The sequence below is a fragment of the Boleophthalmus pectinirostris genome, unplaced genomic scaffold (genome assembly GCF_026225935.1).
Source record: "Boleophthalmus pectinirostris isolate CB_2022bp ecotype Guang Dong unplaced genomic scaffold, ASM2622593v1 HiC_scaffold_6, whole genome shotgun sequence".
In the NCBI taxonomy this organism is placed as follows: domain Eukaryota; kingdom Metazoa; phylum Chordata; class Actinopteri; order Gobiiformes; family Gobiidae; genus Boleophthalmus; species Boleophthalmus pectinirostris.
In genome coordinates this window covers 22403470-22411294 of record NW_026571447.1, presented here as the reverse complement: position 1 = coordinate 22411294, position 7825 = coordinate 22403470, and the positions used below count along the sequence as shown (strand labels likewise).

General features: G+C 40.3%; 1 protein-coding gene across 2 annotated transcripts in view; it reads left to right on the top strand.

Moving 5' to 3' along the window:
- Nucleotides 1-1640: 1640 nt before the first annotated feature.
- Nucleotides 1641-7825, top strand: part of grb10b (growth factor receptor-bound protein 10b) — a 40196-nt gene continuing 34011 nt past the window's right edge. For both annotated transcript variants that reach the window (XM_055163654.1, XM_020937228.2), the window contains exon 1: nucleotides 1641-1857. The gene's annotated coding sequence lies outside the window, so the exon portion shown is untranslated. The remainder of the gene's footprint in view (nucleotides 1858-7825) is intronic.

Here is a 7825-nt window from a genome sequence, read left to right as displayed (position 1 = left end):
AAGCAGGACAGTTGTGTTTTTTATATTTTAGGAGTCAAAATGACCAAAAACAACCAGAATAGAAGAATTTGTTAAAATCTAGCAATGATTGAAATGGGTGTATATCTGTGAGCGTGACTCATGTTTTTGTTGTCAATGTGGTTGTGTCCTCTTGCAACTTTTCCAAACCATTGTAACCAAACAACAAAAGGCACCCCTCAGTAGCCACAATATAACACCAAATGATACATATAAAAATGTGTTTAGTTAGAATTCCAGCCATGTTAGTAGATCTTAACCACATTCCACTTTCACTATTTAGGGTAGAAAACCCTGTGATTTAAATCTCATTTTCTCATTGTGTATCGGTGGGTAATAGCTAGGTTTGGTAAGTATGGGTGGTTAGATGAACATGTTGCATAAGAACTAGCTTGACGGGTAAACAATGTAACATTAGACGACTGATGCTGCTTTTGTTAGTTTAGCCATCGTCCTCATGAGTGATGGACAAGTGAAACATCAAACAGCTATAGGGCGTTCTATGGCCCTTGCCTGTTAAGTATAAGATCAATCAATGCAACAAAAGGCCTGTGTGATGCTGAATTTCTGATGAGGCAGAATATAAACATTTTAGGCTAGGGTGATGTTTGTATTTGCATTATCTTTGTCAATATTTATACACTGACTGACTCCCCACTGTTGAACTTGAGACTGCCATGCTGTGTTCCCACCCTTAAACTTATCTGAATTTCCCATGCAGTGCAAACAACATAATCAAGGGGTTACATAGAGGCACTGTGGCCCAAGGCATAATACACTACCTTATAAAGGTGAATTCAGTGACTATCTTTACAAATTTAAAGCCTCTTTGTATTATACAAACCTGTGTGGTATGAGTGAATTTTGCATTAGATTTTGACACCTGAGACAGACATAATCACAAGGAGGTTACTCTAGTGCAATGAGATTTAACCCCAGTTGTGCAATACTATTTTCACCATGTTTTTGCTTCTGTGTGCTACTTGTCACTACAAAACAGAGCCAGTTGTGAACTAGACAGCCGTTAGTGTTATTATACTATTATATTGAAATATCTTACACATATGGCCTTTTAGAAAACAATGTCTTTATTTCCCTTTCATACAAGGGAACGTTAACATGAGAGACTATAATCATAAAAAATATACAATCTGTTCTTGTTAAAAAATAAATTACATTGAAACTTTATGTGGCAAAATAGTTTATAAGGTATCTCATTATTGTCTCTAGAACCAAGACAGCAATCTCACTCCCACTATTTAAAGTTTATGACTTATGGTCATTATATTTCTGGTTGGATTATCATGTATTCACCAAAAATGGTTATCCAAATTTTCATGTTTTACATAATTTTTATTTAGTAGCAGACCTGCCTAGATTATTTTTATGATCACAGTAGGCTCCATTGCCTTACAATTTGCACCCCACACTGACATACTCAGGCAGTGCACCTTATACAATTTGTTATCTTGAGAACACGCCCTTATTTCCAAGACTTGAACGCCGCATTGATTACCCTTCTTTTGTAGGCGTGGCTACTTTAAAAGAGGGAGGAGTTGTTGTGTCTGCTGCGTGTGTGTGCGTGTTTGTACGTGCGTGCGTGCGTGCGTGCGCTGGTGTGTCTCCCCACGGCAGCATGAGATGAGCTGCCTGCGGTCTTTGCAGCCACTGTTTGTGCCTCCTCCTCTTCCTCTGTGTGTCTGTCCGGTACGGGGATGTTGACCAGTAGATTGTGAGCCAGCGCTGTCCACTTTGTTCCTGAAGCCGCTCCGCGCGCTCTCTCCGCGGGTTGTTCGGCCCCTCTGAAGCCACTGGACTCTGGACTGATCTGGCTTTAAGGTGAGTGGTACCGGATGAAGACGCTCGTAATCAGTGTTGGGGGTTGTATAGAAAGTCCGCACAGATAGGCAGACCGGTCAGCGTGCGTGTCAGAAAAGTTGTTTGCGGGACATTGCGTTGGAAGATAACCGGGCCATGCGCTTTTTAACTGCGCTAAATGAACTTTCCAAACGTGTAGCTTACAGCGGCTCCTCTCCTGAACCACGATGACTGCACTGTACTGGCTTCCTTCCGTCTGCACTCGCTCCTCGTGTCCAAGCCACTCACTCACTTCTGTGCCGCTAACCTAAAACATGGAAGCCCTCTTTTTTTTTTTTTTTATCACTGACAGTTATTGGATGCTTGTGCTCGCCTTGTTTACAATTACGTAACTGTATGTGTGCAGTTGTCCATGGGCAACTACTTTCTGTCCCGTAGCTCCACCAGGACGCACCCCCCACCCTTTTTTCACCCACTCACCCCTCCTCGCCCCCACCACACCACACCACACCACAGTAGCACCCAGCAGCTCTTCAACTCAATTCTGGGAGAGTTTCAGCACCAGCAGCAGACCTTATCGCCTTATCCCTTTGGCACCAGTTTGCTTTGGGGGTGGGGAGGAGGGGTGAGGGAAAGAGGCGTTTTTTGGGGTATACTTGATTAGAAGAGTTGGTAACTTTTATTGTATTTCTTCATGTTGGAAAAAGTCTATTGCCTAGTTATTATTTAGGCCTATATAACAATTAAAGTCATATGTTCTGTTAACTCTTTATTTTTTTCAAAACACTGTTGTGAAATGGTTATTCTGAAATAAAATTCAAATGTGTCTATCCCCTGAATTTCCTATGATATGATTGCAACTGTTTGTATTTTATCCAGTCCAATGTTTTGTCCCAGATGCCCTTCTATCCTGATGCAACTCTTTATTTTTGGCTTGTGATGTTTTTGTTGTGATTACCCAATTTTTTTGTGGTGTTAAACTTTTTTTCATTTTGCATTTCCTTGAATCATTGCCTTTTCCGCCAATTGTAAATGTGAATAGGAGTCATCAATCTTATTTTTTTGTAGGCTTACAGTTGAAAATGCATGTGAGTTTCTGTCTCGTATATCGATCACATAACATGTATCTTGAGAATGGTGCATTCTCGTTTTAATGACTGTCTGGCCTTTATCTCTTGTAACTTTATTTCCAAATGTCTCAACTAAACTGCAGCTCTTTTATAGACTCTTCGATTTGCCCTGTCATTCGGGCAAGCTTCCAAGTCAATTTCTTTATTAGCTGCATGTGCTTTCTCTGGAAAGCACAAAGTTGCATAACAGCCTTAAAATTTATGATTCAGTCCTGGAACTATCAGCTTTGGCTTGTGCATTATGAGTCCAGACCAAGTCTATAGCAGAGCGTGACTGAAGAGTTTAGGAGAGCCGTAGGGGTGTGGTGCTCAAGCTAAGATCTAGTACATACTGTAGTCTGAATGTTCATTTATTCTTCTCTTTACACAGATCTAGCTTCAAGCATAGTATCATGATGTAATTCGTATCAAATGTGCTTTAGTTTTTATTATCAGTGCAAGATAAGAAGTTGGCCACACAGGGCACATCCCCAGTTTAGGTTTGTTTATTTATTTATTTTTGTTACAGTTAGGCCACTGTATTTAATACAGTATGCTACAGTAGTGTACTATAGGCTTATATATACCATCAGTTATAAAGATCCAGCAATGTGTTATTATTCAGTAAAGTAGGTGAATTTTCTATGTATAATGATGTATTCGTCCATAATTTTCCTCTTTCCTCCATTCGATTATATTGTGGTCACGTCCCTGTGTGCACATGCTAACCGCTTTAGCTGTGGTTTCTTTTTACCCCTTTAGCTCCAGTCCTGCTATTTCAAGTCTATGCTTAGAAGCACAAGCATGATGGGGCATGAACTTTGCAAGTATACAGACTGCCAAGAGGCACATATTGCACATAATTATACTTGCAATAGGCCTTGCTGCACCAGCTTTACCATTCTGACTTATGTTTATTCCCGTAGGAGTTTAAGATTGCTTCTGCATTTTCTATCAAGAGACACACATGTCATTTTAAAACAAATCAGCATAGCATGGATCTTAAACATAATTGGAAATTCATGTTATCTGTAGACAAATACTGGGTTCATATCTAGTTTGTTTACTTTAGAACAAGACTGTACTAGCTTCAGAGCTTGCTTATCGATGGTAGAGTTTTGGCCTAAACCTGTCCCAAAGAGTTTTATCCTATACATGTTAATTTCCGTGTAATTTGCCAGTTAAACTGTAAGCATTTTCAAAAGGCAAACTGTCTTAAGTTACTACTTTTTAAAAGATTTGGTTTGATTAACTTTACTTTTCTAGACGCTATAGTATGCCCGGGGTAACATTCAAAGGATTGAATTGCCACAGATATGCTATTAGCTGGCATGGGTGCTATAAGAGCCCATGGTCATGCTTTGGGCAGCATTCCTGTGTGTGTTGCGTCAGCAGGCAGTCATTCAGCACTGGTTGGTCTGGGCTTATGCACGGTTAATACCCCTCTCTGATGTCATGACACCATTAACACAAGCCTCTAGCTCAGGTCATATTAGTCTACAATGGTCCCAGTCTAAAAACAGACCAGCCCTACCCTTTTACCAAGTATCAGGTTAAAAAAAAATAGAATACAACTGTGATGTATTTTTGTTCAGCTTAATCTGAAGATCTGTTGCTTAATCTATTGCAGGAATGATTTCTGATTAGTCTTCTCCAGATGTATTAGTTCAACACTGGGTTCATTGTACATTTTCTTGGCTGGTTCCTTTCAAATCCGTTAGACAATCAACTTTTTTTTTTAAATTGAGAGTTAGTCATTTCTTGAATGTTGCATTTTGTTATACATTCAGCTTCAAGTTGATTCGCTCAGCATTTACATGTGACAGAATCTGATCTAACCACAAGTGTACAGTGGAAGATCTGGTCAAATGTGACTCAATGCCAGGTCTGTCGAGAAGCAATAATGGTGTCTTTATTCCTTAGGTAACCAAAAACCAGCTTGGGTGGATGCAAGGCCGATAGCAAAGTTTTTAGACACACTCGACTGTTTGATAAAATGATCTGGCTAACTTACAGTATATACAAGAAGTGTCTGTAAGGCCAAGTGTCCGCCTAGTTGAATTCCTCTCTTGTTATTCTTTTCTATGTTGATATGGGTCTCTCTGCACATGTAATGGAATCTGGGCTGTTCAATCAAAATAAGCCATGGTTAGTTGGTGTTGTTGGTAGATGTACAGTATGATTAAAAGCAGAACAATGCTGGCATTTAACTTGAGCTACATCACTGCCTTTGCTCATTCTGATCCTGCATGCACACGGACCACGTCTGACATTTGGTCATCCTTGATTATTTCTCCCTCTTACTGCATTATTCTCCTACTTGAAGGAGATTAGGATTTAGATTTTTTAATCTTATTTTGTAGGAATACAATCTCTGATAAACCCTTTTTAGTAGTTTTAAGGAAAGCCAAATAACACACCTTGCCCAACCAATGGAAAATACACATTACATTTAAAAGTGAACAAAAAGCTACCATCTAGGATCACATATTCAGTTTAATGTTAAGTGAAGAAGACTTCTGGGTTGCCTGGGCCCACAGCAAACGCCACACCAGAGATGGACTAGTCATCCCATGTATGGTTTTATCCATCATTTGAGCAAACCTGTGCCCAGACACCAGTGCTTCCAGCTTGTTCATTCATCTCTGCCATTGCATAAGCCTGGTTCTCTCAAGCAGTCCAATGAAATCCTCATCCAATTAGGCACTGTCCACATTTCCAAAAGGCTATTCAGTGTCCCCCGGCATGACATCAGGCCCTCTCATATAGCCCCACTTTCCGCTGGTGCTCTCAGATAATGAAAGCTGCCAATTAATGACTAATCAACATGTGCAACAAGCAGATCCAGTGAGGAATGACTACCATCTAATTTGCTGATTAGAAGTGAGCACAGAGATGCTCTGTTCAGCTTTCTCCCAGATCTTTGAGTCGCCCTGCTCCGGTGACAACTGCCTGGGGCACTAACTATGCACACACAGACTGTAGCTTACTGTAGATTTTGTCAGTCATTATAAGTGTATGAATGAATATTCAGTGAAAGCTGTGAGGATTTGAGCATTACCAAAAACTTTGTCAGGCCAGTGATTTTAAATGGGTCCAAAATTTTCCAACCCATTGGCATCAGACATTAGACTTCAAGCTTTGTTGACCGCAAAAGGGAAATGGTTGAACACAGTAGCTTACTAACAATAATAAACAATGCGGCAAAAGTAAATGTGATACACAGAAATAAATCAAGGCTGCATACAAGATGTGGTATAAGGAGACAAAAGGTGAAATGTTGGCTTTTCACTTGGCATAAGGTTATCTATAACATATGGATAAGTAGTTGTACAGTTTTATGAAGTATAGTATAAATGTTGTCTTGTATCACTGTGGTAGAAGAGCAGTAGGAGCCTTGTATATACACACTGATTTATATATCTTTTGGGCATGAGTACTAATGGAGTTGTTAAAAATCGTTACTAGTTATAGTCAAGGAACAAAGCCTTCAAAGCTTTCAGTCAGTGGGAAACACAGCCACACAGTACTGTAACGATACCATATTGTCATTTTCTATAGGTCGGCGCACCATGGAACATTTTGAACGTCAGAATAAATGTAGTCGCTGAAGGTGTCTGACCAATTTAAACATATAGTTCAATAACTGACCTCTCCTCTCTGGGGGTGGTGCTTCAGTCAGTGCATTCACTTCAATAGCCTCTCTGCACGTCTCCAGACAGAGTTGGAGCGGTGCCATTTCTTGAATTAAGACGCTGTTCATGTTCTGGTTTTCTGTGGGATGAGGCGGGGTTCACAGCGGAGGAGAGAAGACTAGACTCGGGGTGAGGTTTGGGGCGTCGATTAGTAGCAATGGTAGCAGTATGGGTTAACAGTGGGAATCGACATGTGGGATAAATTTAGTGGGTGTGGTTCTTTTATGAAGGGTCTATAATCCAATCCAATAATATAATCCAATCAAATCCTATTTAGGAGGGGAACGTCAGATATGTTTTACACTGTTGGCCCTTTTTTTGACAGTTCAGTCTGTAATACAATGGCAAACCTCCTCTCAAATCTTGATAAGGGGAGTGAGGAGGTTGGTGTCCGCTGATCTGAGGTGGCAGGTGGGACCGTGCTGACGGAGAGGTGATAGAGGTGATCAGGAGGACCTTGTATTGGATTCAGTATTAGTACGGGGAGCCAGTGGAGTTGTTTGAGGACAGGCATGATAAAAATGATAAATAAAATAAATGTTTGCTTTTATTAACTGCTCCTGATTCTCTTTTCAAGATGTCAGTTTTTCACAAACTGTCTGCAAGTTAACATGCATTATAGTTGTAGCGCACAGTGGAGGAAGGTTTGGCTCACCAGGCTAACAGGGCTCAGAATTAGCTGATATATAACATCTTCTGGCCAGACGTACTTTAAAAAAAAAAACTATCATAATTGGCCTAAACCGTTCTACCTAAGCAATTCTTGGAGTGATAACAGGAACGTCTCCAGCGCAGTCTATAGCACCTTTTGCTGAGCCCCATGCGCCTTATAGAAATGTGCTGGTGCATTCCTAAGATGACTGAGCCTGTGTGAAAGGCCCAGTGTTAAGCAATGTCCAGCGGATCAGCTGCAGTCTGAGGGGCCACATGAACACACTTGACACACATGAAAGTGCAGATACTGGGATAGGACACAGCTGTGGACATTACTAATGGCTGGTCTCTCACCGACTAGATTTACACCACATCAAAAATCTGACCATTGTCTCACATCTATTATCAGATTATTAAAATAGAGATTCACCGATATGTTTCTTTTCACAGATTGTTTAGAGTACAGAGCAACTGATGGCTGATAAGATGATTTTATTAAGTTAATTAATTCATTTATTTTTATTTTTTTGT